Genomic DNA, 12,117 nt, shown 5'->3' on the forward strand with positions numbered 1-12,117 from the left:
TCCTTCCCCCAGGCATTGTAATGACAGGGATTGAGTTAATCTGTGAAGACTTTATGTTTACTTTTTTAATATGATTAAAATAATTTAATAATAATAATAAAAGATTTTGGCAAGAATGTGCTGTTGCTGATCTACAGTTAAGAGAGAAATTGTGGACTAAGATGAAATCATCTGGAAGGCTGTTTAACATGAAAATCCAAAACCTAAACACTGGAACTTTGACACCCAAAATCAGAAAGAGAAGAAATTGCTCCCCTGAGGTAGCAGGTATATTAGGAAAATGCAAGATGCATGAACCATGTAAAGAAAAAGAATGATAAAAAAAGAGTACTCAACTGTCAAACGTTATTGTGATTAAAAGGTTCTTGTGTATTTTCACATCAGCTTTGCTAATGGGAAAATACTGTGGTGGAGAAAAATAAAACAATAATTGAAGGGCTAAAATATTCCATTGAATTTTTCCGGAGATGGCTGTAGCAAGAAAATTTACTGGGTGATTATGTTATTGCATTTTGTGATTCTATAACAACATACCTGAGAATGGATATTCTTATAATGAAAAGAGGTTTATGTAACTGAAAGTCTGAGATTGGTTGGCCCCATCTATTCAGCCTGTGATAAGGGCCTTTCGACTACCTTACAGCATGACACATGTATGCTAGAGAGCAGAAAAAGAAACAGCCAGGAAAGTTTAACATTCTAATGAGAACTAATCCAGTTCCAGGAGACCTGACCCATTCCTTCAAAACCAAAATCAAACAAATCCTTCCGGAGAATGGTACCCTTATGATCAAATCACCTTACAATAGGCCCCATCTCTTAAGGATCCAGCACGTTCTAGACAGATACGAGGGAACCAGGCTTGCAGCTCATAATCTTTTAAGAAATAAACTATAGCCAAATCATAGCAGTGGTACAATATGATGGCATCTGCTTCAGAGGAATTGGGATGAGGTAGCAAAGGAGACAGATGAATGTGGTATGAGCAGCAATTGAGAGACAGATGAAAGCTCTGCATTACAGGAAGTATGGGAGCCACTATCCCAGAGACCCCAGTGTATTTTCCAAAGAAGGAGTGCAGAGACAGGAAGGAATCAAAAAATGGAAAATATAAAGAGAAAGGTTAACTATTAATGGACTATGAACTTGGAAGGATCCTGAGAAAAGTGCTAAAGGTGAGAGGTGGGAAACTGAGTCATAAGAGAGGGTATGTAAAGATCTTCATGAGAAATGTGTGATGGTGAGTCTGCCCTGCAGAGAACACACGAATTTATAGTGACTTGGTAAACAGGGACAGCATTGACTGGCAAGAGAGAGCTTACCAGTGATGCAGGTATGTCATGAAATAATTCCGTTAGGAGAGCACAGATTGCACTGTGGATTCGAAGGAAGGAAACAGTTCAACCCCAAAATGACACAAACGTTTTCTTGAAAGTACGACAGGCTCTGAAGGGAGGTTAAATTTTCTCAAAGTGAAGCTTATGTGAGGTGGACAGGCCTCACAGAGGAATCAGTGAACCAAAATAGAAGCAGCTAGGTGCAAAACAGGCTTGTGGAATAGTGACAGGAAGCAAGGGATTTAGGTGGTAGTGGGAGTAAACAATTGTTTGTGATCAATATCATTTTCAATTGCTGCCTTTCAGCTCAAAGTCTGAATCTTTTCCAGAATTTAATCAGGGTGAATGTGAGTTGAGCAGTTCTCCTAATTCATACTTAGGTAAAATATATTATTGAAAATAGCATGGAATCAAGGCCAGCTATGTTGTGGTTCTTGAAGAAGAAATGATTTCAAAATGTGGAAGTAGCCCAGGATTGTGAAAGAGGCTTTTTTATATCATTTGCTTTGAAATATTACAATAATATTAGATTTCATCCACCATGAATGAAAGCTAATTTTTTAGCCTACCATAAAATTCTAAATGATATAAGATAAATTTAAAAAAATATGCCATGTGTAAGAAAAGGAAGAGGAAATAATGCATAGAATAGGAATGACACATTTAGGTGAGGCTTTGAAATATCAATGAAGAAAGCTATACTAACTTAGAATATTGATAGTGGTTTTAGGACATCTTTTCAAAATAAGCTATAGGAAAGGTAACACATTTAAATCAATTATCTAATATAAGTGACAGTAAAATGAAGTAGCACATCTGTTTTCAAGAGAGAAATTCAAGATGGTAAAGGACTTATTAGAAGTGTTTTTTTTTTTTTTTAAAGAAAATGTGCAGTATGCCTACTGTATGCTGGAAATACAAAGACAAAACAGTTTGCAGAGTTAACATTCTAGTAAACAAGAGCCCTTCCCCAAAAACAGTAAGGAAAGAAAAAAAAAAAAAAAAACATATATACAATAATTAAATCTGAATGGGTAAAATACCTCACGTAACTTAGTTCAGGTTCATACCACAGTGAAAGAAAAAAGAATCTTCACCTGGAATTTAGGTAAGTTTTAGAATATTGATTACATCAGGATAATTTAGATGAAGTATCTGAGTTTTATGTTCTTAAGTATGACAGACAGTTGACTGTTTCCCCTTCTTCTTTAACAGAAATCCAAATTTTCTTCATCTGTCTATTATCCTTGGGGGGGTCATATGTTTCAGGGGAGGTGAAACCTATTTGGAAAATTGGCTAGTTTGAGCAAGTTTTCATGCATGTTCTGTTGTCCTTGTAAATGATAAACGTGGGCATGGAGATACAACTCATTTTTGAGCAACTATTGAACAGTAAGGGAGGTCTGGAGTTTTCAGATGAAGATACTTTATACCAACATGAAGTCTCAGTTTTTGGCTCAACCATTGGAATGCTCATGTCATGTTCAAGTTATTCTTTGTGTTAAAAGAACACAGAACAAAAGGACTGATCCAGAAAGGTCGACATTTACTATGGTTTAAATCTTCAGTCTTTAATTCAGGAAGTCCACGTCAGTTAAAAGTGCAACACTTAGCAAAGAGCTAGAAAAATAGAAAACAAGGACTAAAACAGGCATTTGTATACCCACATTCATAACAACATTATTCAAAAAGCTATAATCTGTGGTCTGGGTAAAGTGGTAAAGTGCTTGCATGGCAGCACTAAGTCCCTGTATTAATCTCCAGCAGCACACACACACACATACACACACAAAGACTAATTCTTTTGTCCATCTATGGATGAATGAATAGCAATATGTAGTCTATACATACAACTAAATATTATTCAGCCCCAAAGGAAGTAAATATGACACGTGTTATATGGTGGATAAACTTTGAAGTCATTATGCTAGGTCAAGTAGCCTAGATACAGAGGACAAATATTATAAGATTCCACTTACATGAGGTTTCTATAGTAGTAAGATTCATAGAGTCAGAAAATACAGTGGAGGTTGCCAGGGCATAAAAGGAAGGAAGGGGAGAAAATAAGGATCTACTGTCCAATAGCTTCAGGATCACAGTTTGTAAAGATGAAAAAGTTCTGTACTTGAATGGTAGTGATGTTTGCAAAATGAGAATATGCTTAATGACACAGAACTATACACTTAAATGGCTAAAATGGTAAGTTGTGTTTTGTGTATTTTTCTACAATTGAAAAGATATCCCCAGGACAGTATATATCACCTTTATTGATAGAATATGAAAATGATTTTTTTCTAAACTGTTATTCTTAATTATAATCCATTTCCTTTCAGCTGATATGAATATGAAACTTATATTAAGATGCAGAAGTAAAGGTTTGTTTAAGTCAACTTATTTCTCCTGGTTCTGTTACTGTTGTTGAACATTTTATACCAACATACACCCTCAGTGGTATCAGCGCCAGATGCAGGAGTTGCCAGTGATGCTCATTGTGGAGGTCTACTGCCCCTTCTGAGCTAGCAGATAACACATATCAGGTTCTACAGGACCCTGTATGTTCAAAAGGATCCCTGAAAATTCTGATTCCTCCTCTCTGGGGCAGGGCTGTAACCAAATAGCATTATGTGAAATGTCCTACACTAACAAAAAATGATAAATTTGGTTACATTGGAATAGCAGTCTAGTAGGACAATGACACCATAAATGACTTAAAGAGAAGCAATAAGCTAAAGACAAATAGTTGCAGCATGTATTTTAAAAATGCACTTCAAAAAAACAACATCTAGATATAGAAAAAAAATTTCAAAAATGCAACTGCACAGTCAATAAAAGCAAGGTGGAGAAGTCATGAATACATCACTCATCATTTTCTGTGTGACAGGGATGATTAGGCTTGGGCTTTGAACATTAACTTTTGTTTACTCATAATAATGGATGAGTGTTCTGTATTTAATAACAACTGTCATTTATTTTCCATGATTATTTTTCTGATAGCTTTGAAAAACTATTTACCTATTTTAGTTATAAAATTCATTTAAATAAATAAGAAACATAAAGCAAACAATAAATAAACTAAAATTCATTGAAATAAAACAAATTAAAATAAATGAAAGAGTCTACCTAGGAGTGAGGTGTAATTATTCCTTATTGTATCATTTGGGGAAAAAAAGAAAATAAGTTGAATAAATTGTCTAATATCACTCAACCACTCTATAGTCATGTCAGAATTCAAAATTAGATCCACCTTAGTTCAAGCCCTTTTCTTGTAACTTATACATTATATTGCTTCCTAGGAGAAGTTAGAAAGAGAATCTTGGCACATAATAACAGGATGTGTTAATTTTCTTTGGAAAATTAAGAGGTAATTAGCAAGCCTACTAATTGATTTTTAAATTAAGGTAAGCTTTGTGAATTGTGAAACCCTCTATTAAGATAATGTTTTGTCAGCTTTCTCACCACTGTGCCCCAAAGACCTGACAAGAACAATGATAGAGAAGTAAAAGTTGATTTGTGGCTCACAGTTTCAAAGGTCTCCATCTATAGATGACCAACTCCTCTGTTGTGAACTGAAGGTGAGGCAGAATAGCACAGCAAAAGGAGGAAAGCAGCTCAGGACAGGGCAACAAGAAAGCAAAGAGCAGAGAGAGCTCTGCTCACCAGGGATAAAATATGCATCCCAAAGACATGCCCCCAGGGAACCATCTCCTCTAACCACAACCTACTTGCATAGAGTTACCAACCAGTTAATCCATTCAAGTGGATTAATGCTCTGATTATGTTAAGGTTCTCATAACCCAGTCATTTCACAATCTTGCAATGTCTTAAACATGAGCTTTGGAGAGACACCTCATACCTAAACCATAACAGATAAAAGTACAGATTTGATTATAAAAATATCTTTCAAATAAACAAGTTTTTACATTTAGTGCATGCTGTTTTAACCTCATCAATAGCTTCCTATGACACAAATACTGGGAAAGGTTAAGTATCATCAAGATTAATAAAAATATCTCAAGGATGAAGATATTTTCTAGAAGTGTAGTAAGAATCCCTCTGTTTACAAGTTGCAAATATGAAAAACACAGTGTCAGAAAAGAAGGAATTACAATGTTGATTTCATGTCTACTCAAACCAAAATGATCTTGAACATTGCATCTCTGAATTATTAAAGATGTCAGACTTAAGGAATTTATGGAGTAAAAGAAAGGATTTTGAAAAGGCAGCAAGCAAACGCAGAGGTCTCACACTCAAATTGTTTATTTTATTTTCTAAATAAGCAGAAAATGGTGGTGAGGAATTTTAGCAGAATGATGCTGTTGATAGAAAAAAGTTAAGTTGATGATCAGAGGATGCAAATCTTAGTGGCAGAAGGTATAGAGAAGTTCAAGGCTGGCAATGCAGATGGCAGTATACTCTATCTAGACAGAGGGATGGACCTCTGAGGGCTCCTGGTCTCCAATTCTGTTCCTGTTCACCTGAGTCTGATGGAGAGCATCCCCTGTACCTTCCTGAGGGTTAGTGTGTGTTCCCCCATGTAGCTTCCATTCGACTTACAGATGAGATCACTGCATCACAGGAACAGTAAGTAACATTCCCAAACTGTGTAGCTGGTCAGTAGAGAAGCCAGGATCTGCAGCCAATCACTTGGATTCTTTTCTATATCTGCTCCTACATCTCTCAGAGGCATTATATTCCACCACATGGACTGCAGATTTTTCTCACTAACACTGCTTGAGAACCAGGTACCCAGTAAAGTCTTCAGTTACTTCTAATTGTTTGTTTGTTTATATGTTCTTTATCATTAAAATACCAAGTGCCCTAGGACAACCATTACATTTGAGAGTTACATTTTAGAGGTCCAACAGTCTATATCACTTAATTCGGAAATCTTCATCACCATGTGTTTCTCAGTACTTGTGGATCATGTCACTGTAAGCTGGTGGGTTGTTTTATAACAATTTATAATTGTCTCCCTAGTTATGCACAACACATATAAAAAGTGCAGTCCTGAAGTAAAGGTCTCACCCAATGCTTATTAAAATTCCTCTTTGTCAAGTGTGAGGAAGCAAAGAAGTATTCAAACCCCTCCCATTGTTTCAAGAGAGAGAGGTGTTTCCTAAGGAGATCTTATGCTTGTATTCCTTCACATTTTGGCATAGCATCTGACTGCTTATGGTTTGTGCTTTAAACAAACTGAATGTATATAGGTACCTGATGGTCCATCGCTTTCTTGACTATTACCTTGTGACTGAATTACTGTGTCTGGTGTAGCAGTTAAACACATTATTTTGTTATCATTTATCTGTGTGCCTGTTTTCCCTACAAGAATTCAAATTTCATTTAGGTAGATGTTTTGTTTCTCCTACACACATTCTATAGCATGTCCAACATTTCCAACTGATGTTTGTTTATGATTTGTATTTGTTCATTCATTTTTACTTATACCCTCTCCTTTTGATAAATTACTGATTTTTAAGTTAGCAAAACACACTTTACATAAAACATTTTAGAGCAAAATTATAGCGCTAAGAATAACATTGCCCTTGACCTTCCTGATAGTTCACTTCTTATTAAAATTAGGAATATAGACTTGCTAATATTTTTTGAACGTTATACTTTTATAATAGTTTTCCATTTATTGAACTCCACTGGCAAAAAGCAAATGTTAGGAAAATGATTTTGCCTTAACAACTGGCTTATTTTTGTTTTATGGTCTGTTTTACTCAGCTTTTTCGATACTATGACTTAAAGACCTGAGCAGAACAATCATAGAGGAGGAAAAGTTTATTTAGGGACTCATGGTTTCAGAGGTCCCGGTCCATAGATGACTGGCACCATTCCTTGGGGCTTGAGTGGTGAAGAAAAGTATAGTGGAGGGAAGCAGCTCACATGATGATCAGAAAGCAGGGAGAGAGAGAGAGAGAGAGAGAGAGAGAGAGAGAGAGAGAGAGAGAGAGAGAGAGAGAGAGAGAGAGAGAGCTCCACTTGCCAAATACAAATATATACCCAAATCCATGCCCCCAATCACCCACCTCCTCCAGCCACACCTTAAGTGCCTTCAGTTAATCAATTGCATCTGGTGATTAATTCACTGATTGCATTAAGGCTCTCATAACCCAAATTATTTCTCCTCTAACCCTTCTTGCATTGTCTTACACATGAACTTTTGGGGGACACCTTACATTCAAACCACAGCAGTTCCCTTCTTTCTAGGCCCTTATTTTTGTGAATGGAAATGTTTGTTACCTTTATAATATTGGATACTTTTAAATAGTTGTTTATTTTTATATCAGAGAAGACTTTGGACTTGAACTTTCGGGCAATCCTTGAACTGTTGAGTCTGTGGGGACTCTTGGAAATGAACTAAATGTATTTGCATTGTGAGGTGGTCATGAACTTTTGGGATCCAGGGCAACATTATGGTTTGGATGTGAGGTATCCCACAAAATATCACATGAGAGACTATGCAAGAAGGGTTTAGAGGAGAAATAATTGGGTTAAGAGGGCCTTCACCTAGTCAGTGAATTAACCTGATGGGATTAACTGAGTGGCAATTGAAGGCAGGTATGGTTTGGCAGGAGGAGGTAAGACATTGGGTGCATGACTTTGGGGTAAATATTTGTACTTGGCAAGTAGATATCCCTCTCTCTCTCTCTGCTTTCTGATCATCATGTGGGCTTCTTCCCTCCACCACACTCTTCTCCCATGATGTTCTGTCTAAGCTCGAGCCCTGAGGAATGGGACCAGCTGACTATGAACTGAGATCTCTGAAACCATGAGCTCCTAAATAAACTTTTCCTCCTCTATGATTGTTCTGATTAGGTCTTTAAGCCATAGAATTGAAAAAGCTGAATAAAACATGTTCACAGATCATATCATAGTTTATCTACTGAAATCTCAGAGAAAAATAATTGATACATCTTTACAACTTTAGAAGATGAGTGCAATATCAATAGCGGCATACTAAATTTCTCTTTGGTTTTCATCACACATTCTTCTTTTATTTTCTATCATCTTTCTCTCTATTTCTATAATGTTAAATCTTATTATTTTCAGAAGTACCTCACTTCTCTTTTGGAATACTGTGAGGTATATGCAAACAATCACTAAAATCTATTCTGTTTCTACACAGTATTCTTTTATTAATTTTTAAGAACATATTATATTGTTCTTGTTAGTATTATGTTGTACTACAGATCACTTTAATTTATTCCTCCTATGTGACTTAAATATCACTTTTGATAGTCCATGCATTCTAAGTCTGTGTTTTGCCTGTGTACAAGTTGAGAACCATGAAAACCTATCAACGGTTTCTCATGACAACATTTTTCCTTAGTGATCTGAACAAATAAAACATTTTAGCTATGTTGCTTTTAATGCAAGAGGAGAGCATGTCTATTTTTGTGGACAAAAATTGAGTATAAAATAAAATAATTCTGCATGTATCTTTTACTCTTTATTTCTCCCTCACTGCTCTCTACACAAGTAAGTCATTTTATTGTCCACAGAAGGCAAACAAAAAATCATCATTCACTTAACAGAAATTTGATTTGTGCAAGTTGGTTCAAAAGTAGTTTAATTCAGAATGGTCTTTGTTTTCTTTCTTTCAAATAGAAATAAAACTAATTTTCCTAGTCTTAGCTTGTCTGAAAAATGAAGAAAGTTTGGATAATTAAAAGTAGAAGAAGAGTAGCTCTTACAAGTGGAAAACTCCTAAAAAGTGGAAAGTTTGAAAACCTTTTGTGACTCCTCAGTCACTGAACATGATATGTGAAGCAAAAGTAGTTTATCCAGTGAATAGTCAAATCATTTAGTGGTTTGTCTATTTCCAAGTCTGCACAGTGGTACGACTAGAAATTTGTTCAATGTCTGCATATGGTTCAGATGATTAAATGTGTAACAATCCAGGGTAAGGGTGAGAGGGATGTTATTTTTTGAGTTAAACTTGAGTTTTTCTTAGGAGTTTTTATGTTACAGTGCAATGACGATTGTGTGTTCTCCTAGCTTATGTTTCAAGAACCATATCCTCCATTCTTTCACACAGATTTGTCAGGAATACCAACACTTGGTTCTCCCTTTTAAAAATCTCAGAATTTTTCTGAACCTCCATTTAACTCCATGTTGTACTGACCCAGCAGAGGAGACTTATAACACCAATTTTAGCAAAAATTAGAAAATTGAGCTTTAACAGTTTTCATTCATACTTCTCTAAATATATCTTAATTTGAATTGTATATTAATATATAATAAAAAGTTTCTTAAAATATGTTTTGTAGAAAATGTATTTCCAAATAAGTTGTAAGGAATAAAGATTTTCCCTAGTAGTTATAATTATTTTATGTAGTGAAATTCATCAGTCTTGAGGAGATATTTTATACATAAGGATAACAAAATTTGCATTTGTTAGTTCATTAGTCACTATAGAGCTAAAAATTGCATGTCTTTTACAATGTTTTCAAGTGGGCAAAAAGATGTCTGCATTCACAAAAACTCAGTCTAATGAACAATAATAATAAAATGTAAACTAGGGTTTCCCATCAAATAGATACTGAAATTTTATATGATGGCTGCACTAGTTTTGGTAAACATATTTCTATATTTTATGGTGTATCATTTTATTCCCAGGGTTTTTTTTTTTTTTCCCCTCTAAACATGCATGGTCTTTTAGGACCCCAGTAATCTAGAAAAAGTTGAAAGTCATTAAGTTTTATAGTATTTGAAACACTTCAATACTACCCAAATGCATAGACCCCAAGACATGCTGTAAACCAATATCAAAGAAAATATTTTGATGTAAACTTTATATTAGAAAATATGTATTAGGTATGAAATTCTGAAAAAATTGAACAGAATAACTGGGAAAACTTTCTATCTTCAGGTAGAATTTTTATTAACTTATCTAGAGAACAGTTTTTAAAAGAATGTTTAAAATAAGGGCACATTGGAGATTTTTATTCTGTTCACATCATGCCATAGAATAAAATAAAATTGAGTCAGATTATTTTTTAGTAATTAATGTATGTCTGATAAGTGGAAAAAGATGTTAAAGTTCTTTAAAATAAAAAATTGAAAAGACATTAAAATTGGTTAAATAGATTTTTAAAAAGAGGAAGGAGCTAAATTCATATAAAAATAATCCTAGACTAGAAAAATCCATCAGTTTAGGAATGATTATAGAGATCTCTTAAATCTTCCCTCATATGTAGATATGGTGCAAACTGCCTTAAAGTGAAAGTATTAATACAAAGTTCTGAACAGCAGAAAATAGTCTTTCATGATTATGAAGTGAATTATCTATTAAAAATAGAGAAATGAATAGTCCTTTCTCTGACATTAATGAGTTGTGGTATGACATAATCTTTTCTGGAACACCCGGAGCATATAAATAATAATCATGAAAACGAGGTATATCCAATGAGAAAAGAAAAAGAACACAGTGAAAAATCTGCAGCTTATATTGATAAGGGACTGATAGCACTAAATGCAAGTGAAACACTGAATTTTCTCTTAAAATGCCTTTCAATGTAGCAGCATTTCTTATAGGAATATAAGCAACTCCATTTTCTGCCAGTGTTTGTGTTCTTTTTTGAGCTTTAAAAAAAGATGTATAGATGAATATATTTGTTATAATTCCTCCTGGAATCTGATAATATCTATATGGTAGTAGGAATTGGGCAATATTAATTGCAGATTTTAATGAAATCTATTAATTCAGTGCAAATGTCTTCCTGTTCTGAAACAAGAAACTTGGTAATAATCTTTAGCCCACCACACACACTCTCTTCAATACAATTAGTTTATTGACAAACCATGCATAAGCCCTGGAGTCAGAATTATATGTTTTGCTCACCAGCAGTTTGAGGTCACTAACTGAATCTGTCGTGGTTCAGAAATGACATCATGAGGAATGGCTTTTATTGTATCAACCGGAGTTAAAAAGATTAAATGATAGCCTATTTAAAAGCATTTAGACCAGTGGAAGCCACTGAGTATACTCGCAGATTATTTCTTATGTTTTCCCAGATCTTCCTCAAATAGAATCTTCTGCCCCTAACTGCTTTTCAGCATTGATGCTCAACCTACATTCAGTCATCTCAGTTGTTGTCAGTGCCAGGCACTGAAGATTAGACTAAAGAACTGTTTGGATTAGAGCAGGTTGGTCAGATGATTAGTTTGAAAACCGGTTGGCCAATGCTACTTTTTAAAGAAAAAAATTATTTATTTTTATTTTTACAGACTGTATATTTATTCTTCATACAGAAATCATGTACAACTTTTAATTTCTATGGTTGTACACGATGTAGATTACACCATTCATGTAATCAAACACGTACATAGGGTAATGATGGGCCAATGCTACTTTTGATCCAAATCAAAACATTGAAACTTTTTAAAAAGTACCCATATTATTATTAATGTAATATGGAAATTATCTTCCAAACTATAGTAATTTTGGCATTCTCTGGGTTGGTTTTACAACTGTTTGCATTTATATAGCCATTGAAAAATATATCCCTTTTGGGCTTCATGCAACATGTGTTTGAAAGGAACCTGGGGCTAAACTATTCACAGAGGTTGTTGCTGGGTCAGGATTTCCTGTGTATCAGAGGGTCTCCATCAATAAGACCTATTGGAAAAGCAACCCTCCACACAAGTGTCCTTAACAACAACTAAAAGATTTAAAAAATAAAAAAATAAATAAAATGCCATATGCAAAAAGTTATAGTTTTTAAAAATAATTTTCTTGATTGTAATATTTTTGTACTATACTTTCTGTTAT

At 34.5% G+C, this 12,117-nt stretch overlaps 1 protein-coding gene across 1 annotated transcript in view; it reads left to right on the top strand.

Annotated features, from left to right (window-relative positions):
* The window catches only part of PCDH15 (protocadherin related 15), a gene marked incomplete at its 3' end in the record, with an annotated part of 922,351 nt that overhangs the window by 840,845 nt on the left and 69,389 nt on the right, over positions 1 to 12,117 (top strand). The gene's annotated exons all lie outside the window — the stretch shown is intronic.

The sequence above is a fragment of the Sciurus vulgaris genome, assembly GCF_902686455.1.
Source record: "Sciurus vulgaris genome assembly, chromosome: 4".
NCBI lineage: Eukaryota > Metazoa > Chordata > Mammalia > Rodentia > Sciuridae > Sciurus > Sciurus vulgaris.